Source organism: Sorex fumeus, unplaced genomic scaffold, assembly GCF_029834395.1.
Source record: "Sorex fumeus unplaced genomic scaffold, SorFum_2.1 ptg000006l, whole genome shotgun sequence".
NCBI lineage: Eukaryota > Metazoa > Chordata > Mammalia > Eulipotyphla > Soricidae > Sorex > Sorex fumeus.
Genome location: NW_026606063.1, coordinates 35,169,809 through 35,195,796, shown reverse-complemented (window position 1 = coordinate 35,195,796; position 25,988 = coordinate 35,169,809). Strand labels below are relative to the sequence as shown.

At 40.2% G+C, this 25,988-nt stretch overlaps 1 protein-coding gene across 22 annotated transcripts in view; it reads right to left on the bottom strand.

Annotated features, from left to right (window-relative positions):
• Nucleotides 1-25,988, bottom strand: part of MYT1L (myelin transcription factor 1 like) — a 501,918-nt gene that overhangs the window by 173,036 nt on the left and 302,894 nt on the right. For all 22 annotated transcript variants that reach the window (XM_056128242.1, XM_056128237.1, XM_056128238.1 and 19 more), the window contains one exon: nucleotides 17,704-17,861. The gene's annotated coding sequence lies outside the window, so the exon portion shown is untranslated. The remainder of the gene's footprint in view (nucleotides 1-17,703; nucleotides 17,862-25,988) is intronic.

Sequence of the window (25,988 nt, the reverse complement as noted above, 5' to 3'; positions counted from 1 at the left end):
AGTACCAAATGAAGGGTGTTGTGAGGGCCCTCCCAAGGTGGGAGAAGCATACTAAAAGTAGTCTATAGACCAAACATGATTGCCACTCAAAGCCTCTCTTGCAAAACACAGTACCCAAAAGAAGAGAGAGAGAACAAGGGGGAATACCCTGCCACAGAGGCAGGATGGGACGGGGGGGGGGGGATGAGGGTGGGGGGGGATGCTGGGACCCATGGGGATGGATGACGGGCACTGGTGGAGGTATGGGGACTTGATCATTGTATAACTGAAACCCAAGCACAAAATTTGTAAGCCTATAACTGTACCTCATGGTTTTTCACTAATAAAAAAAAGAAAAAAAAACATGTCACTATATAGATGGATCTGGAAAGCATCATGCTGAGTGAAGTTAGACAGAAGGATAGGGACAGATACGGAATGATCTCTCATATATGTGATATAAAGAAACACAACAAGGACATAAATAGCCAGAGGCATTTGAGATACAATAAGAACTGGTTTATAGAACTGAACTCATCACAGTGGGGGACGGAGCAGTTTGAGATTAGTGAAGATTGAGGGGAAACTGAGACAATGATGGAGGGAGGTGGACTTTCAAGAGTAGGGTATAAGGTTGGAATATTATTTACATAAAACCTTGTCATGAACAATATTGTAAGTCATGTATCTCATATTTTTTAGAACAAAAATATAATTGTCTCCCTGAATTCACAAAAACAGATCAACTTTTTATAATAATTGCAATTGAACTGATAACAAATTTAACATATAATATCCACTGTCTCTGTAACTGTCATCCTGTTGTTCATCGATTCACTTGAGTGGATGCCAGTAACCTCTCCATTCATCCCAGCCATGAGATTCTTGCAGCCTCTCCTTACTCATCTTTCCCAACGCTGCTGTATTGTAGTCTCTTTCAGGGTCAGGGGAATGAGACCCATTATTGCTACTCTTTTTGGCATATTAAATATGCCACAGGTAGCTTGCCAGGCTCTGCTGTATGGGAGAGATACTCTTGGTAGCTTGCCAGGCTCTCCGAGAGGCAGTGTTACTCTCGGAGAGCCCGGCAAGCTATATATATATATATATATATATATATATATATATATATATATATATATATATATAGCACAGAGGGTAGGAGGGCATTTGCCTTGCACACAGCTGACCCAGTTGACCAAGTTCAATTCCTCCGCCCCACTCAGAGAGCCTGGCAAGCTACTCAAGCACATTCATGAACAACGGGAGGACACAGGGACAGTGACAGTGACAGTGAGATACATGATTTGTTGAAAAAAAAATGAAAAAACCACGGTGGTTGTGCAAGGATATAACTCTGAGGGATAAAACATATGCACTCAGATCTGCACTGCTCACTGAGTATTGTAGAGAGTCGTCCTCAGATGTCCGAGTGCTACTTGTGAGTTCCTTCAAGTAAATAAATAGAACAAACCATTGGTTGGGGACTACTCTCCACTAAGTCTCACGAGTTATGCAAAGTCTCAAGAGTTATATTGGCAGTTCATGATTTACTATTTGTAAATTTGTGTCATTTGACCACCAAATATTTATTTTTCAGCAGTGTAACTTAGTATTTAATGGTGACTGTGTTTGCAGGAGATGAAATACATAGGAAGATAACTCAAAGGACTAATGGACATGCTCTGCATGTAGGAGGTCTAGATTTGATTCCACACACTGCATGATCCTCTATAACTAAGTTGGAATTAGCCCTTAAGCATCCCAGAGTGTGACTCAAAAATAAAAATTTGTATTTATGAAAAAAAATACATGTAATAAAACTAATTTACTAACTAGGTTTATTTATTATAAGAACCCTTTTCATTGAACAACCTTAATAGTCTGTTTTTGATTTTGCTTTGTTTTGTTTTTAGGTCACACCTGGGAGGTTACTCAGGATTTACCTCACTCTAATTTGGATTACTCCTAAAGGTGCTCAAGGGACCATATGTAATGCCAGGGATTGATCTGGGGTCAACAATGTGCTAGAAAAGTACCTTAACCCTGATCCATTTCTATGTTTAATAGTTATTAAAAGTCTAAAGACTGTGTTTGTCCAGTCATTGTATATGGCAGAAAAAAGGTTTTCAGAAAAAGAAGCCACTATATGGTGACTCACTGAGGTGAAGCTTCCCAGGAAAAGTTGTGATTCGGGGGAATTGTGTATGTGTACGAAGAAGAAACGACTTTAGTTTTTCTAGAAAGAGATGCTGAAGAAATGAACAAATGACTAAGGTAGTAAATTCAATTGCAGGGCAGATAACAAGCAGGTAGATGAGGCAGAGCAAGGTAATGGACAGAGGCTTGATGTGCGGATGTGCTACTAGTTAGGGCCACACAGAGAGAAGGATGGAGAGGGATGCCACTGATGGTCCCAGGGACAGTGGCAGGGTACTCTGAAGGCCTGAATACTGGGATGGGGAGAGTTCACAGCTGACTGAGTGGCTATAGAGCCGCATCTCTTGAACATGGGAGGGATACCTCAGAAACATACTTCATAAGAAATTAAAGTAGCAGTTGTCTGAGAGAACACAGGGGATCAGGGGGGAGGCTGGAGCTCAGGAGATACTAGTTATCTAAGAAGACAAGCTGAACAGTCATCTCCTCAGGTCTGTGTCCAATTTATGGATCATACTTTAACTTGTTGGGTGAAGGGAATGAACATAAAGACCATTTATGAAGAATCAACATAAACCAATCAATATCTTATTGAGCCCCTTCGCCCTATCATTTCCCCCTGATTTAAGTACTGGGTAAATTTGCTGTAAAAGTCAAGAGCAACCCTGGTTACAGTAAAAAAGCAGCAGAAACACATCACTGTCCTCCTGTTGTTCATCGTTCATCAATTTGCTCGAGCGGGCCCAGTAACGTCTCCATCGTGAGACTTGGTTGTTACTGTGTTTTGGCATATTGAAGACATCACGGGTAGCTTGCCAAGCTTTGCTGTGCGGGTGAAATACTCTCGGTAGCTTTCTGGGCTCTCCTAGAGGGGCTGAGGAATCGAACTCGGGTTGGCCATGTCGGTTGTGTGCAAGGCAAATGCCCTACCCGCTGTGCTATCACTCTAGCCCAGCAACACATCAATACTCCAAAATTACAATACTATTTGGAAAAATTTTGCAAACATTGTAAAATTTTAGCATAGCACAGGGGATCAATGTGGCAAGAAGTGTGCTAATGGTCAGGAACCAGGGGTAATATAAAAAGTGCTGGTTACACTCTGGAAATAGTGTCTTTCTAGATACACTGTGCCTGTGTCCTAGGAAGAGGAACACAAAGATACTGAATGCAATCCTGCTCTTGGAGGAAGGAAAAACTGAATAAAACCTTTGTGATGAAGACGAAAGTTGAAACTATTCTCAATGTAGAAGTGGTAGTTGGAAGTTTAAAATAAATACATACAGTCTGTGAGGGGATATGAAATGAGAATCTTCATGGGTGAATTGGAATTTGGGTTGAGTTCTTTGGGTCAATGAGACTTTTAGTTTACTAGAGTAGGGTGGAGGCCAGATATTCTAGGTAGGGGGAACAGGCTATGCAGACACAGTGTTTTGCTTCAAGGGACCCAAGAAGAGGCCATTCCAAGGACTCCCTTCAGTGGTAGATTGGAGCATTCTAGCAGGATCAGGGGCTGGTGCAATCTCCCTGCTGGGGCCCCTGGCTCACTCGTACACTTTGTATCTGAGAATGAACCTGTCTATGGATATATATGCCTGACTGTGGTTTAGAATTTGTCACCAGAAGCATAATGAGGCTAGTTTTTCTTGGTAGGCATTAAATTGGAAACCTTGGGCTCATTAGCTAATTGCTTATATGGTTGATTAAGAATTGTTTTATTTTTTACATTTAATTTTAATTCATTTTTACCACAGAGGGGGGACAATCTTAAACTTTCTTCCAGATGGGTAGCTCATTCTGCCACCAATCACTCATTAAGTAAAACTAAAATATCTCCTTTACTTGCAGCAAAATTTTCTGAAAAATAGTCTATTTTGACCATTCTATGCCAGTCCTCTATTCATTTATGCAGTGCTAATCCTGTTTGAATTTCAGGGGCTCATGATATATTTTTCTCTCTGGTCAACAAGACACCTTTACTGTGAGGATTACAGGAGATAATTTATTTTTGAAACTGTCTAGCACTGCACCAGCATGCAGTTAGCACAAAGTAAATGGTGGCTCTCTCTTCTTTCTCCACCAGCTAATGAAACCTTGAAGTAAAGCAGCAAAACTCTTGGAAACTCTGTTCTTACAGAAGTGTCTGAAAATGTGCAAACTGACAACCAACTACAGATTAAACAGAAGGTATAAAATTTAAGGTCTATAATGTCAAGTCTAAAATTTCTTTTTGCTTGTTTTTGGGGGGGGGCACATTCAACTGTGCTCAGAACTTATTCCTGGTTCTGTACTCAAGCATTACTTCTTGAACCATAACCATATGTGGTTCTCAAGGTTGAACTGGGGTCAACTCTGTAAAGCAAGCATTTAAACTCCCATTCTCTCTTTCTGGAGCGATAGCACAGCGGGTAGGGCGTCTGCCTTGCACGCAGCCAACATGGCCGACCCGAGTTCGATTCCTCCGCCCCTCTCGGAGAGCCCGGCAAGCTACCGAGAGTATTTGATATGCCAGACACAGTAACAACAAAGTCTCCAATGGAGACGTTACTGGGCCCGCTCGAGCAAATCGACGATCAACGGGAGGGCCTTTACCTGATTCTTAGAGTTTTCATTTTTTTATTTAAGGTAAAGGTAAAGGCCCTCCCGTTGATCGTCGATTTGCTCGAGCGTGCCCAGTAACGTCTCCATTGGAGACTTTGTTGTTACTGTGTCTGGCATATCGAATACTCTCGGTAGCTTGCCGGGCTCTCTGAGAGGGGCGGAGGAATCGAACTCGGGTCGGCCATGTTGGCCATGTGTAAGGCGAACGCCCTACCCACTGTGCTATCGCTCCAGCTTTATTTTATTTTATTTTTTGCTTTTTAGGTCACACCTGGCAATGCACAGGAGTTACTCCTGGCTTTGCACTCAGGAATTACCCCTGGCGATGCTCAGGGGACCATATGGGATGCTGGGAATCAAACCCAGGTTGGCCGAGTGCAAGGCAAATGCCCTACCCACTGTGCTATTGCTCCAGCCCCCAAGTTTTTATTTTTTAAAGTTCACATCTAAAAGTGTACGATCTAAGTCTAATCCTCCCCCACCCCCCCACACATACACACACATTGTTCACTAGCACATTCCTTCCTCAAAAATCCTTTCCCCCTCTTTCTTGGTCCTCATTCCTGTTGCCATTTTGAAAGAAATCTGATTTTCCCTGCAGCCTTCTGCCAACTGGAAACTGTAACAGATAAACTGGGTTTTAAAATTCCTTCTTCTGGTGGGTCTGAGATCCAAGTAAAGCAGTTCTATTCAGTGACAACACTGATGAGTTTTTCTAACCTATTTTCATTCTGATTTTCTCTGAATCAGGATAAAGTTAATCCCTACCATCATTGCTTGGGTTATGGATTCTCTCTGTAGTACTTTATTATTATTTTTTAGAGTTTTCCATCTTTTTAAAAAATTTTTATTAGTGAATCACCATGAGGTACAATTGTACACTTACAAATTTTCATGCTTGGGTTTCAGTTATACAATGATCGAGTATGCATCCCTCCACCAGTGCCCATTCTCCACCACCACTAATCCCAGTATACCTTCCATCCCCCCAACCCCCTTATCCCACCCTGTCTCTGTGGCAGGGCATTCCCTTTTGCTCTCTCTCTCCTTTTGGGTGCTGTGGTTTGCAAAAGAGCAACTGAGTGGTAATGTAGCTGTTCGAAAAGATGAAGTCAGGAAATTTACATACAAGTGGTACAACATGGAAAGTATCATGCTAAGCAAAATGAATCAGAAAGAGAGGGACAGACATAGAAAGACTGCATTCATCTGGGGAACATAAAGTAACAAAAAAGGAGACTAACACCCAAGAATAGCCGAGATAAGTACCAGGACATTTACCCTCTAGAATACTGTAGATTGATAAAAATTAAGCTGAAAGTACTGCTTAGCACTGAATCATTTTTAAAATGTTTGGTGATTGAGCTTGAATTCGGCATTGAATCTTTTATTTTGAATTTTAATATTAGGCTATATATTTTAATAGAAGCCTTAATTTGTCTTATTCTTAAAGTCTTGAAGACATTTACTTTTTTATATTTTTTTATTACTTTTATTAGTGAAACACCATGTGGTACAGTTGTAGACAATTTTTTGTGCTTGGGTTTCAGTTACACAATGATTGAGTACCCATCCCTCTACCAGTGCCCATTCTCCACCTCCAGTGCTCCCAGTATTCCTCCCACCAACTCCCCAACCCCCCGTCCCACCTCACCCCTGTGGCAGGGCATTTACTTTTGTTTTCTCTCTCCTTTTGGGTGCTGGGGTTTGCTAAAGAGGTATTGAGTGGCAATCATGTTTAGTCTGTAGTCTACTTTCAGCATGCACCTCCCATCCAGGGAGGATCCTCCCAACACTCTTTACTTGGTGCTCCCTTCTCTATCTGAGCTGCCTTTTCCCCTAGCATGTACGACTGGCTTCCAAGCCATGGAGTAACCTCCTGGTACTTATCTCGGATATTCTTGGGTGTTGGTCTCCTATTTTGTTGCTTTATATTCCCCAGATGAATGCAATCTTTCTATGTCTGTCCCTCTCTTTCTGACTCATTTCACTTGGCATAATACTCTCCATGAAGTACCACTTGTATGTAAATTTCAAGGACATTTACTTTTAATCAACAAAAGATACCACAATGAATTTCTGAGCAAAATAAGTGAATTATTTTATAATATGCAATCTATATTTGGAATCATATACATTATTTACTATTTTTTATCTTCTCTCTGTCCTTCCCCTAAAAAACTACTACTGTTCTCACTTGGAGTCTTAGAGAAGATAAAAGAATAGTAGACACATTAAAAACAAAAAACATTTACAACTTAGTAAAATCTCATCTAGCCCTTGACTGCTACATTCTCCTCTTGAAAGACCCCAGGTATGAGCTGGAATTATATTTTGGATCTAAAGCCCTTGGTGTCCTCCCTAAGCCTTAAGCTTCTAAGTTCTAAACCTGCACCAGTAACCCGTTCTTCTCCAGTGGGAACAGATAGGGGAACAATGGGATCCCACACTCCTGGGCCACAGTTCAATTTGACAGACAGTCATTGTTATATCTTAATTATTCAGGAGTCAATTCTCTTTTTGGTCTGACCCACCCTCACTGTCACCTCTTGTGGATCAGCTTGTGCCTTCTGACTGCTCCTGAACACTTTCTAGAGAGAAGGAAAAGTCAATTGAAGTTTGATTTGTAAAGTTATGTAAATGGTACAGAAAGTCTGGAAAAAGGAAGTGATGAAGAGAAATCAGAAGTCTGGCAAAACGAAGGGTATGGCTCCAACTGCTTGGAGGTGGTTGCTTTGGTCATCTTTCATTCCCAGAAGCTTCTGTCTCCCAGTTATCTGGGGTGAGCCCTACACCCAGAGCTTCACACAACAGAAACAGTGTCCTGTCTTAAATCAGACTCATCAAAATTTTGATTCATAAAAATCCATCTGTGAAGATTTGCAAGAACCAGGAATTATGTATTGCAGTCATCCTTGAAGATTGCTTTTAAAGAGTACTATTAAAATTAAAAACTATTTTTAAAAAGATGACAAAATGTTCTGCTTTTTAATGAATATAATATAGGACAAATGTTAAAAATTTAGGATTAATATTCATACTAAGAAAAAGAGCACTTTTATTAAATGCTGTTGCATGTATAAAAACTAGATGGGTTTAATGCTCATAAAATGATATTATGAGGAAATAAGATAATGAGAAATAAAATTTATATAAATACATAAAACATTATATATATTTTATATTAAAATCTGTGACAAAAACTATTTTGGCAGAGCAGAGAGGAGGGTGCAGCTGAAGGCTGCCCTGTTCTTGTGACTACACTCTGGGGTTTGATTTCTCCATGGTAGTTCAAAAGTAAAGCCACTTTCTCGGGACTCAGGAACAAAGATGGAAAGTACAAACGGGTGATTTTGTGGGTACTATTTGATTTTGGAAAATTCAGGATAAGAGAAAAGAGCATTTCACATTTCATTTGAATTGGGGTTGAAGGAATATTTTTAAATAAATTGGTCAATAAGTATTTAGGAAATTCTAGAAGGTAACAAAAATTTAGAAAGCTATTTTTTTTATACTTGGCATTTATGGGATATACAATACTTTGCATGATTGAAATACCAAGTTGGATTCTTAGTATACTCTGCACCCCGCACCTCTGAATGTGGTACTGGTGTCCTCCAGCACTGATAGCCCAAAGAGAACCACATCTTTAAACTGTACTGTCAGAATCACCTGTACATTTCAGAATCACTAGCAGTAAATCATGATCCCTGAGTACTACTGGAGAACTCCCAACTTTGTAACAACAACAACGAAAATCCAAAAATGTATATGGCACTTACACTTGAATATAACCTATTCTTTGGAAAATTTCTTTGGGAAATCTTTATTTGGGAAAAATTCAGGAAACAATGCCTTATCATCAGATATTACAAAGGTAAAAAAGTTTATATGCAACAAGTTGAGTTATACTCCTGCAATGTCATACTTTTCTTAAACCACATAATCATTAAATTTTCTTTATATGAAAGTACCAAAGGACAGCAATTAATTTCTGATATTTAACTATGAGTCAGGAGAACACAGGGCAAATATTTAAATCTATGTTTGCCTCTACTTTGCTATGCTGTTGAGAAAACTCAGGAAGACACTCCAACAGAATGAAGTGGCACACCTTATCTACAGAATTGGAAGGTAGTTTGAGTGCTGTGGGCAGTGCAACCATGTTTTCAAAAAAACTGGAGACACAAAGTCTGACAAATAATCTTTATGCCTTTGCGGGGGATAAGAAACAACATGTGGGAGAAACCTTTAAAGCCAAATAACTGAATTTGTCAGAAATTTGGCACATCTTGCATAGCTAAATAGGACAATTAAAAATCAGAGCAGCCTTGGACATTTTGGGACACACACTTGCTCTCATAGTTCAAGAGTATACAGCTGAAGTGATGGAAAAATCCAAGTACTATCATGAAAATACTTCTGAGCAGCAGAGACCAAAAACTTAAATAGGCTTCTGGAGCATGTTTGAGACTCAACAATTTAAATACAATGCAACAAATCCTAAGAAAATACCAATCTACAAAATGATAGGTTACGAAAAGAAGGCATCCCGTAATAGCTTCAGAGAGGAAATGTATCACTTCCACACAGCTGATTTTAAGAGTGGGGTAACTGGGGACACAATGCATCTGCATGCAGAGGCCACCACACCTTCTGAACTCCGTGGAATTACATTGCTTTTGCACATCAAGAAGTGTGTGCGCATGTACGTGCGCACGTGTGTGTGTGTGTGTGTGTGTGTGTAGTGTGTGTGTGTGGAGAGCGGGTACAGGATTGGGGTAAAGGTAAGCAGGACAGGTAGGGAGGGAGCAGGAACCGAGAAGCAAAGAGACATCTTTTGGGCAGGTAGTTGTGTGACAGTAAGGTGCTGGGCACTCATCTATGACTTCTGACTGAGTGAAGGAATGAAAGAATTACTGACTAAAGCTTCTTATTGTAATCAGCTACATTTTTATAGATAATTATTTCTTAACAATTTATTATAACCAAAATTTACCAAAAAAAAAAAAGCTTCTAAAAATACATTCACCTCATGCAGCCAAATATGCCTGGATGCTGCCCACATGATGGGAGTACAGGGACAGAAGTCTTCCATGGAAAGTCAGAGGTGAGCTCATTGGCTGCATGCACTCAGACGTCAAGTGAGAATGAAGTTGAACAAAGGAGTGCATGCGATCTAGGTAGCTGATTGGCTAGCTGGCTTCCCCCCAACAACTGTCTCCATCAGAAGGGTAGGCTGTTTTTCAAAATGTGAAACTGGGCATGTGCAACAGGTTGGAAACTGACTTTCTCCTGACATCCAGCTCATTCATCAATGGAATTAAGAAGTCAGAAAACGTCCAAAGTGAAAAATCTCATGGCAAGAAGGATTCAGCCACTCACCAAGCCCTTCAATCAACTTTATCCATGTGGGTCCTTCCTATCCTACAAAAACTGTCTGCTTTTTTTATAGACTGGGGAGAAATATTTGAATTTTACTTCCTTCTTGTAGTTCCTTATGGACCAACTTGTCTCAAAGCCTTTTAAAAAAATTAGAAGTTGATGCCTTTGGATTCTGTCCCGTGTGAGTTAAGCAGTGAGCTGTTCCTTGGTCACAAGAGACCATGGACAGCTTCCAAAAAAGGCACTGCCTTCCCTAGTCCAAGTCTCAGTTACAGTGGAGGCTGGAGACCCAACAGAATGTTTGAAATGGGTCAGGGCAATCAAGGCCCTGTTGATATTATGACAAAATGGCTGATTTCATTTCAGTAAAGAATGAAGTGTCAAAAAAAAGAGCGAAGTGTCAATTATTGTATTTATAAAAATTCTGCCTTTCAGTTGGTCTATTCTAAATGTGGAAAGGCACCCGGGACAGCTGTGAGGGTAGTTTTAGGATAAGTGTGATGGATGAGGGAAGAATATAGCCACACAGGTCATAGGTTAGTGTGACACAAGAACTGATCAAAGTATACAGAGACCAGGAAAAATGGGAGTCAGAGCCCAGTACTTTCTTTTAAAGGGTTAATGGTTGAGCAATGAGGTTTATTTTAGGCTGAATGATTGAAATTGTTCTCAGGACCCTGTAGACAGGTAGCATAATACCTGACCTGCCAGTTCTTCATTTGAAGGCCTCAAAGTCTCAGGCTGATCTCTGTCAGCAGTTATTCTTCCTCTGGTGTCTGAGGATACTTTAGTAAGATAGCGCTTGTAACTAATGCAGGTGACTCAAGTGTGGCATTTCCTCATTGTGTGAGGCTCACAAAGCAGCAGTTATGAATCCCAGCTCTCTTGTGCGCCATTTATGAAGACCATCCCCAGTGGGGAGTTGATAAAATGAATGAGTTGGTTTTATAGGAGAACCTTGCTGGGTGCCTGGTATGTGAGAGAGGATAAGAGATATTGTTTTCTTCGTAACAGTTTAAGGTGTCTTATTCTTGCTCAGGGGGTAGAGAGAGCATCTCCTTACAACATTCCATCTACTGATGCATATAACTAGACACACTGAAACTATTCATTATATAGCATCCTCCACTTCCCCCCAGGACACTTTCAAAGCTGTTTTCTTCCTTGATCATCAAACATCACTGGGACACACAGAATATTATTAGCTATAGACTTTATAATAAAAAGTACTGATATACATGGAGGTTATAGGATTACACCTGAGTGTTAAGGGAGATTTTTGCCCGGAGAAGTGTACTTTAAGCATGCATTTGTATAGAATCAAAAGCCTATAGTATAGAATATGCATTCAAAAGAAGTAAAGACATTGGTTTCTTGATCCATTCCAGACTGGTATGTCAAGTATAGATATAGAGAACAGCATTGCTCAAGCAGGATGATGGGTGACTATCATGTGTTGGGTAGAGAACTCACCCTGTGTATAGTGATGAGTAATTGTCGTATATTGATAGAAAAAGACAGCTACATAAAATGATGTGTTGAGTGGAAAATGCACTGTGTAGAATGCTGAGAATGCTGTGTAGAACCTGGGTTGTGGACACAAAGCAGTCTAAAAGATAGTTTAAATTTAATCTATTTTGAGTCCTTCCACCAGAATATGACATGTCCACACTGTCCTCTGTGAATTATGACTACTTTTTTCTATTACAATAAAGAAAATTGGAGCCCACCCAAGAGTTTGTCATACATATTTGATGAATACTTCTGATGTTTTCTTCAGGTCAGTCTTTCAATAATCAGTATCTTTAAAACTATTTACTTAAAAAATGGACTTCTGGATTAAGAATGTGGGTTAGAAGAATCCTGTTTCTGGGTGCTTTATTAGGTGCATGGGTTCTTGCACTTATACTTTAAAGCAGCCTTTGTGGTTCTGTATTTATTTACAAACTTCAGGACTTTACAAAGCCAGACAGTGACTTTTGCTGGGTTTTCTAGCCAGAGGAGACAAAAAGCTAGACTTTACAATGGAATCCAACAGTCATGATGATGGCCTGGGCCTCCTCCCATTCCCCTGACAGTTCTGTGAGATGTCTTTACAGGGTTCTCAATACTGCTTGTCTAAATTTCCCAAATTCTACCATGTTCCATCTATTCTCAATAGCTTTCTTTTCTCTCTTGGGCTCACATACCCTTCAACTTTTGATTCTCTTGATTTGCTGGCAACCCAAACATCTATACCTATCCTGCTTTCAATGCTAAAATTTTTCAACAGATAATTTTGGCATCAAAGGAATGCATCTTTACCACTGACCCCTCTCATAAGCAACTTGTATCTGAACAGATATTACTTCAAAGCTGGAGGAATGGTACAGCTGGTGAAGCATTTGCCTTGCACACTGTTGACCTGGATTATATCCCTAGAATCCTATATGGCCCCCTGAGCACAACGCATAACCAGTGTGGCCCAAAAGCCAAAACAGAAATAAAAAGATACTAATAAAATCCTGTTTCAGTGGTCATCAACTTTCTAAATCCTTAAAACCTTATTTATCAATTTGCATTCCTCCTACAAAGCATTTGATAATGTTGCAACTCTCCCCTTAATTCAGCATCTCCTTCAGTCCATAGCTCTCTTAGTGTGCTGTCCTAGGTCTACACACCTTCCGAGAAAATACTCCATGGTCCATGGACTCAAACCAGTGTATTGAATCCAAATTTGTCATTTAAACTTGACTCTACATTTTGAGGTGATCCAGAGAATCTTCATCACACATCAAATTCATTCTAAGACAATATTTATTGCATCTCCCCCTGACACAGGGCTTCCCTAGACAATTAATTTTTCCCACACCACATGTTATTGATTAATCTCACTTTTATCCTCTCTCAGCATTTTGCAAGCTTTTTCACTAGATAGAGTTTTCCTCTGATTTATGGTTAAAAGGTTTCCCTCTCTGGTTTTGTAAGGTCTTGTAATAATAGCCCCACATACGTACGATAATTCTCAGAAGTTATTTGCTCACTAAATGAAATAATCATTCTTTCCATTTGAAATCTAAAAGTCATAAGTGACTTTTTTCTTTTCTCCAGTTCCCTATCAAATCATTTATCACCTTCTGTTTTCCACTGTTCGTCATTTCTTTCCATCTCCCTAGTTACCTCTCTCTTTCAAGTCCTGGCCTATTAAGATTGAGTCATTGTGCAGATTTCTGTGGAACTTTCCTCTCTGTTGGGTTTTGCTTCCCGTTCAATCCATTTCATTTGTAATATCAGGTTTTCATTCCACCCTTATTATGAAGTTTTCTGGCTTAAGAATCCAGAATGGATCCCTGTTGACTATTTCAAGTGCAAGCAACAATGTCTGCCGTTCTTTTTTTTACTTCTCCAAAACTGGAAAAACAAATAAAAAAAAAGATACATACAGAAATATATCTAGCAATGCAGGGGAAAGAGAGAAGCAGTTATGATCTTTCCTTCAGTCATTCCCTTGCTTGGATATGACACCGTAAACATTAGTTAGGATGATTTCTCCTTTGGATGCTTATTGTTTACAAAAGCAGAGTCCATTATACATAAGCTTTACCTAAGTTGCTATTTTCATTTACCAAAACTCAGTTCTCTCTCCAGGTGGATGTCTTTGGATTAAATTCATTTTTTAAAATGAATGCATAGTGTTCTCCAAGACACACTTACTATAACATATACAATTAGTCCCATATGTTTTACCACTAATGAACATTTAATTATTTTTATTTTATTTTTCTTATTCCATTGTTTTAAAATGTGCAATAGATTTTACAGCATCTTTGTGCACCTTTTTATAAAATTATTTTCTTAAAAGAGTGTCAGGTTAATGTTAGGAAATGTAAAAATCCACATACAATTTTGGGTAATGCATAAAAACTATTCTCATTTTAATGTTTTTATCATCAGTAGGTCTCAAAATGCAAGGTAAAATATTCTCATTATTGATTAAATATTTATTTCCCTGACCACTACAGGGCTAAACTTTTTAAAAATATGTTGTTCTCCTGAATTTCATGTCCTGTAAAATTCTACTTTGCCTATTTGTCTTTTAAAAGTAACATTTTCATTGATATACCACTAATTTTCACCTATTTTCTTTTTTAAAAACATTTCATTTGGAGAGACCAGTGTGATAGTACAGCATTAGGGCATTTGCACATGGTTGACGCACGTTAGATCCCTGGCATCCGATGGGGTCCCCCTGAAAACTTCTAGTAGTGATTCCTAAATGCAGAGTCAGGATTACCCCCTGAGCATTGCTGAGGTTGATCTAACACCAAAAGAATTTCATGTGGATTTGTAATAGTTTTTTTCTTTAATTGATCAAATGTATTATCCATAGTGCCCCTAATATCTGTTGCATATACTATATCTGTATTCTTCTCTTTCTCCTTTCTCCTTCTCCCCTTCCAGTTTTTAATCCATGCTTCACCTCCCCACTTCTGTGAGCCCTCACCTCTGTGGTCTATTCCGTGACTGGTGCTGAGTGTTCATGAGACAGTCAATGAGAAAGGTTCCTTCTCCAATTAAAGCCTGATGTAGCAGAGTTTGTGGTTCAGGAAGGAGTATAAAAGTAACACGTCTTAGATCCTCTAGAAAACCTTAAGTGTGGCAAAAGAACTGCTTTCAATAAGTAATAAAGAAATATTCTATTATCTTGAGCATATCAACAAGTCTACTTCTGACACTCTTTGTCTGATAGCATGTGCCACTTTAAATTAGCCCTAATGTAAATTTTGATGTAATGCTTACCCCATACAATATCCAAAGATTCAGATATATGCTGACATAAAAAGATATTCACAAATTGTTTATTTGAGAAATTGTCCTGTGATTTTCTTGTATACATATATATTTAAATCAAGTTTCAGAACTTTTTTCTTTTATTTATATATTTTTATTTACATACTTTTTTGTTGGGGGGGAAAAACCTAGTGGTGCTCATGGCTTACTCCTAGGTCTGTACTCACGAATCATTCCTGGAGTGGCTTAGGAGAGCATCAGTAGTGCTGAGAACGAAGTCTGGGTTGTTCACAAGAAAACAATAGTACCTGCTCTACTATTGCTGTGGTCCTATTTATCTTTTTTAAAGGGAGGATAGATGAAAGGAATAGGGAACAGAACAATTAGAGAAGCTCAGTTCTATATAAAGATTTCTGTGAATTATCACTGGGGGGAAAAGGCAGTTCAGATAGATAAGGGACCACCAAGTAAAGGGTGCTTGGAGGGCCTGCTTGGGATGGGAGATGCATTCTGAAAATAGACTATAGACCAAACATGATGGGCACTCAATACCTCTATTGCAAACCACAACACCCAAAATTAGAGAGAGAGCAAAAGGGTATGCCCTGCCACAGAAGCGAGGTGGGGTGGGGGGGTGAGGTGAGGGTGGGGGAAGGTGCTAGGATCATTGGTGGTAGAGAATCGGTGCTGGTGGAGGGTACTGAGCATTGTGTGACTGAAACATGACCATGAAAGTTTGTAAGTATGTAACTGCACCTCATGGGAATTCATTACAAAAAATAAAAAATTAAAAAAAATAATATTTCTGTGAATTATGTTGTGGTTCACAGGAGACAAAGTACACTACTCCACAGGGGGAAAATTATGATGCTTTTAGAAGTTATTAAATGGTAAATATATTTAAATTTTTCAGTGGCAGTGCTGGGGTAGAGATGTGAAAAATGGAATTTAGGTTTTTCTACTTTCCGTGTCTCTTTGCCACTGAGTCTGAATGTCATCATCTATATAAACTGTACCATAAGAATAACATTGAAATAAATGCACTCAGACAGAAAATATCTAGGAACTGAGAAAGGAGAATATTCTGGAAGGGGACAGGAAGGGGCATTAAGCTGTGACACAGTGATTAGAAGAAGGGTTGAATGAAGTTCACTGGGGGTTCTACATTAATTCCCTCATCAGGGGAATATAAAGTAACAAAATAGGAGACCAACACCCAAGAATGGCCGAGATTAGTACCAGGAATTTTGCTCCATGGCTTGGAGGCCAACTACACATGCTAGGGGAAAAGGGAGCTCAGGTAGAGAAGGGAACATCAAATAAAGGGTGTTGGGAGGATCCTCCCAGGATGGGAGAAGCATGCTAAAAGTAGAATATAGACCAAACATGATTTTCACCCATTGCCTCTTTTGTAAATCACAACACCCAATAAGGAGAGAGAGAGAGAGAGAGAGAGAGAGAGAGAGAGAGAGAGAGAGAGAGAGAGAGAGAGAGAGAACAAAAGGGAATGCCCTGCCACAGAGGCAGGGTGGGATGGGGGGTGGGGGGTGGGGGGGATACTGGGATCCATGGTGGTGGGAAATGGGCACTGGTGGAGGGATGGGTATTTTATTCATTATATAATTGAAACCCAAGCACAAAAATTTGTAAGTCTACAACTCTACCTCACGATGTCTCACTAATAAAAATTTTTAAAAAATGGTGAAGCATGAACAATCTTATTCTTGTTAGGGTGGTGGACAGAAATATCTATTGAACTCTGTGGTACTGGTTGATACATAATATTATTCTGTCCTGATATTGTCTTGACTTGGGCTGGAGCGATAGCACAGCGGTAGGGCATTTGCCTTACAAGCAGTCAACATGGCCAACCCGAGTTCGATTCCTCAGCCCCCCTCAGAGAGCCCGGCAAGCTACCGAGAGTATCTCACCCACACGGCAGAGCCTGGCAAGCTACCCGTGACATATTCGATATGCCAAACACAGTAACAACAAGTCTCATGATAGAGACGTTACTGGGCCCGCTCGAGCAAATCAATGAACAACGGGAGAACTGTGACTATGACTGATTGTCTTGACTTGATGCTTGGGATATGTGAGCTGCTCTAGAAAGAAATTTGGGGAGGAGGACAATATCTGAAGTCCAAACTCTGAGTGGACAGGCCACGAAGAAGGTGTGAGTATGCTGGCCAGGCTTGGCCCCCAAAAAGGGAGAGAATATATGAGCTTAAGGAGGTTAAGGAAAACTTTTTTTTTTAATTTAAATTCAAGAATGGTCCATCCTCCCATTAGGGAGGGAGAGAGATGAGTAATAAAAGGAAAAGATAGTGGAACAAAGATATTAGAAAATAAAAGGTAGAAACACCGAGATAGGATGGAGGAAGCTAGAAAAGGAGAGATTGCAGAGGAGTCTAGGTGCATAAGAGATGGAAGGGAAAAGAGAGAGTTTGATTAAGGGCTTTTTTCCCCGGGAATACCCACAGAGGTCTGGATGAGCACTAAGGTGGAGGGGAGATTCAGAGTAATCTGGGAAGAGGGCTCATGTGCAGGGAAGATACAGAGAGTTTGTGAGGCATTCTGAAATTGAGAAAAGAATAAGGTATTTCATAGGTTATGTTGAAGTTTTGTGACTGCATAGGGAAAGTACATTGATGACAAAGGTGCCTACCTGTCTACCCTTATGATATATAAGACAGATAGATGCTCTATCCTGTGCCTGGAAATGAGAGCTGTCTGTGCTTCATTACTCAGCAAAAAACTGTCTTGGGTAACACACACTCATCCCAAGAGGAAGGATTCAGGCTTTACCTTGCAGGAAGTCTTCTCTCCTAGGAAGGGAGGCAGCGTGACTCTGTGGGCAGGACACAGGCCCAGAGTCAGGGTTCTCTCTAAGTTCTAATTCTGGTCCTCTCCAGCTTGGAACTGTGGCAAAGTCACTTAATTTCTCTGTGTCTCCATTTCTCCATCTGCAAAATATGAAAGCAGTTTGAGATGCCAGGAACCAGTCACTTCCATCCCTTGTTCATGTACAAAGTTTCTCTAGTCCTAGAAACATTACAGTTTCTAGGACTTGGAACCCCTTTGTATAAGGTTTTCTCTGGGTCTTTCTTAGGTGGTGACATATATTAAAGCTATTTCTGGAATCATTTTCTTTTATTTTTTTTTGCACATAGATGACCTGGGTTGATTCTTGCGCCCCTCTCGGAGAGGCTGGCAAGCTACCAAGAGTATCTCACCCGCAAAGCCTGGCAAGGTACCCGTGATGTACTTGATATGCCAAAAACAGTAACAACAAGTCTCACAATTTGTTGAGACGTTACTGGTGCCTGTTCAAGAAAATTGATAAACAACGGGAGGACTGTGCTACAGGACATTGAATCACTGTGAGATATAGTTACAAAACTTTCATGTTTGAGTTTCAGTCCTACAATGAACATCCGTTCCTCTACAAGTCCACATTCTCCACCACCAATGTCCCCAGAATTACACCCATCCCCCATTCCACCCCCCCCCCCGCTTCTATGGCAGACAATTTCACCCATACTGTCTCTCTACTTTTGTACATTATGGTTTGCAATATAGATACTGAGAGGCTATCACGTTTGATCCTTTATCTACTTTCAGCACACATCTCCCATTCCAAACGATTCCTCCAACCATCATTGATTTAGTGATTCTCTCTCTCTATTACAGCTGCCTTCTTCCCTAGCTCATGAGAACAGGCTTCTGGAACAATTTTCTACTAAGTCTTCTCTATGAATGTAGTGATAGTTTACCCTCACTGCGAGGGTTCTAGAACTCTTGGTGATCATGACTTTCCAGGCATCCTTACTTAGATTCCTGAATCTGAGATGGAATCAGCCCAAATGGCAATACTGCAGGGTGATCCCACACAGAATTTACATGTGATGCTTATTTAGTCTGTGATTTCTTCAGGGTCTTCAAGGGTGACTGGACTAAATAGGTCTCTAGAGAGTCTACAGTGATAGAAGAGTTTATAAAAGTCTTGCAGCACCCATTATAACCTTGAGACATCAACCAAAGGTTCTGATAATTTTTTATGCATCAAGAAGTTCATATTTATAGAGGTTTACATATTTGTTCAAAGCTACCCAGCTGGTCAGAGAGAAAGATGTAACTGAACCTGAACACCTGTTTGCAAATCAAGAAACACTTTTCTCAATGTAGCAGGGCTAGTTTAACACACTCTTAGAAAGAACCAAAGATCTAGGACAAGAGAAGTATTTGAGCTGGTGGTATTGGGTAAATTTTTAGGTGTGATTTTGGGTAAGGTCTCTCTAGAAATTCCCATGGTTATTTATTCAAAGTTTTCAGCAACAGTAAACATCTTTAGGCTGTGTTAAATCTCTGTGGTTCAAGTGAACTCATAGCGTGGAATGACACACTCAGGAATTTACAGTGTAATGGGCACATCATGTTAACTAGCTAATCACAATTAGCCAACACAAGTCTTATAGCATTGAAGTATTATATCAACTTTTTTGTATTTCTCTTAAGCAACAGATGACTAAGAGAGTTGAACGAGATAAGAAAGAAAATTGATCAACTTATGTTAACCAAGTGACTCAACCAATCAGTAAAATACTTATTAATTGAAATATTTGAATTCACTTATAGTACTATCACTAACAATTGCATGACCTGAGCTAATCCTACCGACACTGATTTCACAGAAGTTTTAAATCTCTGCATTAGATAACATACACAAAATATAGATTACTATAAATGTTCAATAAAAGGCACTATGTTTATATATTATTACTGTATACCAATTTATTACTATACCTGCACAATACCTCAGTTTCAGTTTGCCATTTAAAACTCTGGTGGTGTAATAGCAGGAAAAGGTCTATAAAGAGAACTCTAATTCTCTTATAAAGATCAATTAATGACATTAACTAATCCTAGAATACTTATTGAGGACTTAATCTTCACCATTCAAGCAACTTCTGGTAAGGACAGATACATAAGATATCACTATATCAAATCAAAGAAAGACTAAAAATAATAGGATGGGATTAACATAAAGGAAATCTTAAATAGGGTGAAAAATAATTTATTTTAGGTACAAAAAAAAATAGAAGCCATAAGGAAACAAAAGAAAAAATTTAAAAAAGTACATTTGGGAAAAATAGAAATGTCATGGCTGTGATTAATTTCATCCAAAAAACTGAGAGAAAGGCAGCATAATGTACTAAAACAAAAAAGCTAATCTTTGGCATATTCAATTGTAATGCAATGACCTATGCAGATACTTTCCTTTTCAATGGATTCTTTGATAAGACTTGAGTTATAAAAGGAATCATTTTATGAGAATCAGGCATTCAATGGAATGTTAGCAATATTATCAAGAAAAACACATATAAATAGCTCATAATATTTAAAAATTAAACAAATAATACATTGAGTCACAAGTAAAGTGTTAATTATGGTACAACTTCTTCAGCATAGATTCACTTGGATTTGAAATTCCTATTTACTGCTGTTGTCACATATGCCCACAGCATATTTGTCATTGAGTTTTGTTAAAAATAAAGCCATGTAAGACAATACCCCTTAGAGAACAAATGGATGAACAAGGAAAGATGCTGTGGTGTCCCATTAATTGCCCCAAAGTGAACATTCACATTATTAATCAGAAGGCTTCAGGCCACTCAGCCAGTACTTACTTGGACCTCTGAGTCACTACAGGGTCCTGGGAATCCTGCCCACAGGGTTCCCCTCCCCTCCCTTCCCAGTTCCTCCCCTCTCCTTTCCTTTCCTCTCCTTCCCTTTCTCCCTTCTCCCCTCCACTTTCCCCTGCACTCTCCCCTCCACTCTCCCCACACTGCCTCTCCCCTAGGGCTGTAACCTTCCCAACAACTACCTAAAGTTGGTTGCTGCAATGCGTATTTTTCAGCTGCAATAGAAGCTGAAAAGAGAAGAAAATCTTGTCTAAATTTGCTCAGGCTATGGATGAGCACAGGGCCACCGACTCATACCTTCTAGGACAACTTGAGAAACAAGGTCGGCTCCCTGTTTTCCCTTGTTGGGCTCTGCCACTTGGTACCCAGTGTGTCTGTTAAGCAAACTCTCAGGGCTTATGTGTACTGTGCTTGGGGTACAGTTCCTCTTTCATTGATGAGGATACTGTATCTTCCATCTCTTTTGCTCAGGATGTTCAGGAACTTGGCTGATAGCTTTCTACTGATCTTTAGTGAGTATATTTGACAGCCTGAGCCAGGATGCACGCATGATAGATGTTACAGAGGAATCTAAAACTACAACAGAAAACTGCCTTTCCCAAAACTGCACTTAACCTTCACATAGCCTTTGATCCATATTGCTTATGAGGGGAAGGATCAACCGGTTTCCCCAAACATACTCAGTTCTCTGAGATCCTCTTTTGTATGAACTGCAAAATACTCTAGTTGCTTAACCATAAACACTTTGTAAACATTTTTTAAAGAAATAGTGGACAAGACTACTTTTAACCTTGGGAATTGCTGAGGACCAATATATATGCCTCTACATGACCATCCCGCCCCCAACAAAGCTTGCAACTGTTGCCAATTGTGAATCTTTTTCTGGAGTGCCTATACCTGCATTGACCAGTTAGATCTGCCTGGCTTTCATAACACAATCTCTATGGTATGAGGGTTCAGGTCTCTGCCTCTAGCTTCTCTCTCAACTCAGCCTCACAGTTAGTTTCAGATGTACCTGATGTTTCTACTTTGATATTTGAGGTAAGTTGTGAAACATCCACAGAGTTGAAGGACAACTTTGTAAATACTCGTGTAATACTGTGATTTTACACATGGGGGTGAATGATAACATAATTTTTGTCACCTACTCTGGAAAATACAACCGTTCACCTGGGTTCCCTATCAAACTGTTTTGAGGTCATTAAAATCTGCTTCTCCAACATCTCTTGGACCACATTTTCCACTCTGTTTATTTTGCTCTAAGTATGTGTTTGTGGTTATGATACAGGTCTTATTATTTCATCTCTGAATGCCTGCAAGAACATTTCTCCTGGTGACGTGGCCCCAGGACCCTTCTGTCTATTTTCTGGGACATACCTATGTAAAGACAAAGCTGAGAAAATTGTTCTGCCAACAATTATTTACTGTTATCCTAACTTCTAGACAAACTAATGTCCCAGAGTGAGTCCCACAGGGCTCAGCACTGAGATCAGCACCCAGGAGTCTCCTGAAGCCATAACCCCTCATACCTGTGCCACTACCACTGCTCATTCCTCTTATGGCACCTAGAATTTCTTTCAATCGTGAAATGTGTCATTTACTCACACATTTTTTAATGTTCTCTTTTGTGCCTTTCGTATTTCAGATAAAAAAGTACATTATTACATGGAACTTATCCATTCGAAGCTGTGCAAAATGCTCCTTTCACATTTGAGTCATTTATAGAATAAAGTAGAGACTATGCAAGGTCATGCCCATTTTGGCAGGTCCCCTGAGTGGATCCTCCTATTTCTCTGACTGCTTCAGCTGCTTCTCTGTATGGAAGGTGTCAGCAGGTGAGAAGTACGGGCAGCAGGAAACCAAGAACTTTTTCTCTGCATGATCCTTCAGGTCTAAGTGCAAACATACAGAATGGAACAGGCCACATGGGGTGAGCCAAGAAGTTTGAGGCAGGAAGACTAGAGCTGATGTTCTATTTGAATATTCTCGTTGGCTACAAAGAGCCTCATAGTGTAGGCAGTATTAACAGGTTACTTGAATAGAGCTTAGTGCTCCTCAAAGTAGTATGTTAGGATAAAAGGCATGCCTGGGGATCATACTCTGTGTTCAGCCATTCTGTGTTTAGTTTCTGGACTCAGAATAAAGTATGTTATGCTCTAGAGCACCCCAAAAAGGTCAACTGACGTTGATCCAATCATCTAATTACTACTACTACAATAATACTTGTTTTCTCCCTGGAACTTCCCAGTGATGACTCAGTCAGTTGTCTAAGAATGCCATATAATAAAAAGAAAAAATACTGAATATTATCTCTGCTACTTTTGAGTCTTTTTTACCTTTATGGTTTAGAATATAACATAGCTAATCTCAGAGGAAAGTAAGTAGGATTCACACTTACTGATTTCAAAATATCTGACAATGTGTTAGTAATCAACATAGCATGGTAATGACGTACGGGTGGATATCTACATATATGTGTGTGTGTGTGTGTATGTGTGTGTGTACACACACAGAGAAACTGACAGAATAGAATTGATTCCAGAATAAACTCCTGCCAAACTGGCTGGCAGAATTTTGGAACTACAGGGCTATGTAGGTGCCCTATAGGAAAAGACACATGCCCCCTTGTTGTGGGGGGCTGGTTTGTCTAGTTTGGCTCTCAATCAGGTCACTTCCAGAGGGACCCTATCTCACATAATGTGACATTCTGTCTGGTACGGCATGATACCTTTATTTCACTTTCATCAAAGCTCATTTGAAGTTCTTAACAGTAAGGGACAATCCCCCCACAAAAGGTATTATTCCAGCTTGCAGGGGAGTGTTCCTGGAAGTAGCTAAACTATGCCAACATGGAATGTTTTGAGGTTTTTGCATGGAGTTCTTCCTGCATAAACCAGGAGGTTGACAAGTACATGGCAGGCACATCATGGTATTTGATATGCAGGGGCTCAACCATCTAATTCCCTGCACCCTTTTCCTCTGCACAGAATTTGCCTACTAAATGCAAGAGAAAGCATAGATCAATCATTAATAGCCTCTCCACTCTTTTGAAATAAAATAAAAGACCACATATGGGAAGAGTAAAGTGCATCCTAAATGATATTACTTTAATATTTTTCCCAGTGGAAGAAGGTGTAGGGATCATTCCCAGAAGCAGTCAGAAAGCAAACTGTCTCATCGCAAAAAGGTTGAGCTTGAATACATTCATACTTAGCCTGTCATCTGAGTCCCTTCTGTATGCTGTCTCCAAGGCTGTTCCTCACAAACAGGGAGTTCATCCCTATTCTAGCAGACCCTGTATCCAAAGCCGGGACCTGCCATAGGCAATGGATGTTAGAAAGCTGCTTGATCAAGAAGGGATTTTCTCTGTCCACAAAGTTGGATGAAATCAGTCTGGTGGAGGGTTGGTCTGGATTAGAGGAGGTGTGTGATGGTGAAGGAGGGGCCTGTAGTCCAGAATGGGCAACTCTCTCATGCTGGTTTGTAGTGGGGTGCTGAGTACAGAGCCTGAAAAGGCAGGGAGGGGCTTCAAATCCAAAATTGAGGAAAGATTGGATCTAGAGGAACTCCAGACAGAGATTAAGGTGGGTCTAAGAAAGAGATTCAGGTGGGTCTAAGAACTGTGATTTTTCCAGGAAGGGTGATTCAGTGCACTGGATGCAAGAGGAGCAGATCAAGAGCTCAAGCCCAGAGGTGAGACAACAGGCACAGCAGTGGTTTTGTGGATGAGAGCACAGGGGTCTTGAATATGGAATCAGAAATTAACTTTCACCCTCTTGTATATGAAAGCTGATCAAATGATTTGGTGCAGTACTAACCTAAATAAACATTTTGGAATATTCTGTTGAACCTAACTTGAGATATAATCTCAAGAGTCTTGAGATGGTTCTTACACTATCAATAATATAGAAGGACACAGGCTGAGGCTCATAAACATAAATATTGGCTCATAAACATGCCCGAGTGAATTTTGCTAGGTCTCTAAAAATTCTACCATAGTTTGGGTCAAGGTGACAACCTCATTAGCACAACTTCTTAAAGTGACTCTGATGGGGCTGGGGCTGCAGATCTGTAGTATGAACATGTGTCTTGCATGCAACCAACCTGGGCTCAACCTCTAGCATCCCATATGGTCTTTGGAGCCCACCAGGAGTGATCCCTGATTGCAGAGATAGGAGTATTACCTGAGCAGGCGTGGGTGTGGCCCCCAAACTAAAAACAACAAAATAGTGGCCTCTTCCCTGGGATTTAGTTAGAATTTATCAGTGGCAATGCAAGACAAGGGGAAAGAATTTGGACATTTTCAAAGAGCTTTTCCATCCATCAGTGGGCTCTGCAGAAACCATGCATATGGAGGGTCAGCTGTTTGGAACATAAGGGAGTCAGGTCTTAGGGATAGGTCCTTGGATGTCTGTATTGGTTGCCAGTGGGAGATTGGGAAAGTGACTACCCCTTCTGTACTATAAAAAGAAGAGAGTGAATAGGACTCCTTATGCGCTTCTGCAAAGCCCCCTCTCAACATCCCTGTCCTATCTAGAACTTGCCATATCTACAAAAGCTGAAAAGATCCAGGAGCACAGTCCAAACTTCACATTATTCCAGAAAAAAAAGGAAAACCCAGGTGTTGAGACCACATAGAGGGCAGATGCAGCTGAGAAGGGCAAACAGGTGTGGCACCCACTGTGTACTGGAGCCCAGGTCACAAGTCCTCTACATTTCAATTGCTCGTTGCTAGCAACCACCCTGCCTCTTGTCTACTTTTCAGATGACAGGCCAAGGAATTGAGGTTAGATGCTAGCAAGGTTAGACAGAGGCCAGCAAGGTTGTGATCTCACCTCTAAAGTGCCCGAGTTAGTTCTGAAATCAGATCATAGCAGAACCACTGGCAATGAGAGGTGACTGACACAGAAAGCTTGCACCATCAGAGCAGTGAAACGTCAACAACTCAGAATGAAGCATTTTCTTACATTCAGTCAGTTCTGAAGCCATGGAAGGAATAAGTAACGTGATCTACTCGGAAGTTGAATATGGAGAACTACAGCTATGCCAGGTACTGTGTTGGAAAGTAGAACAGAGCAGGGACAGAGCAGGAAGGAGGTGAGGAGTTGAGATCAGGGAGTGACCATCTCAGGTAGGTGTGCTTGCAGACAGCATCTGAAAGCTTAGGAGGCAGTGAATGACTCCTCCTACTTTTGAAGAAGCTGACTCAGAGCCTATAGGAATTCAGGATGAGGAAGTACAGGCTGGTCTTCCTTTAGAGTTCCTAGCACCAAGCACCACGCACCAAGGCACAATTCACTTTTCTAAATGGTACCAAATGGGGCTAATTCTTGGAATGATCATGTAAGTCATGGAATTCCATAGCAAGGAATCTGAATCGAGAGTCCT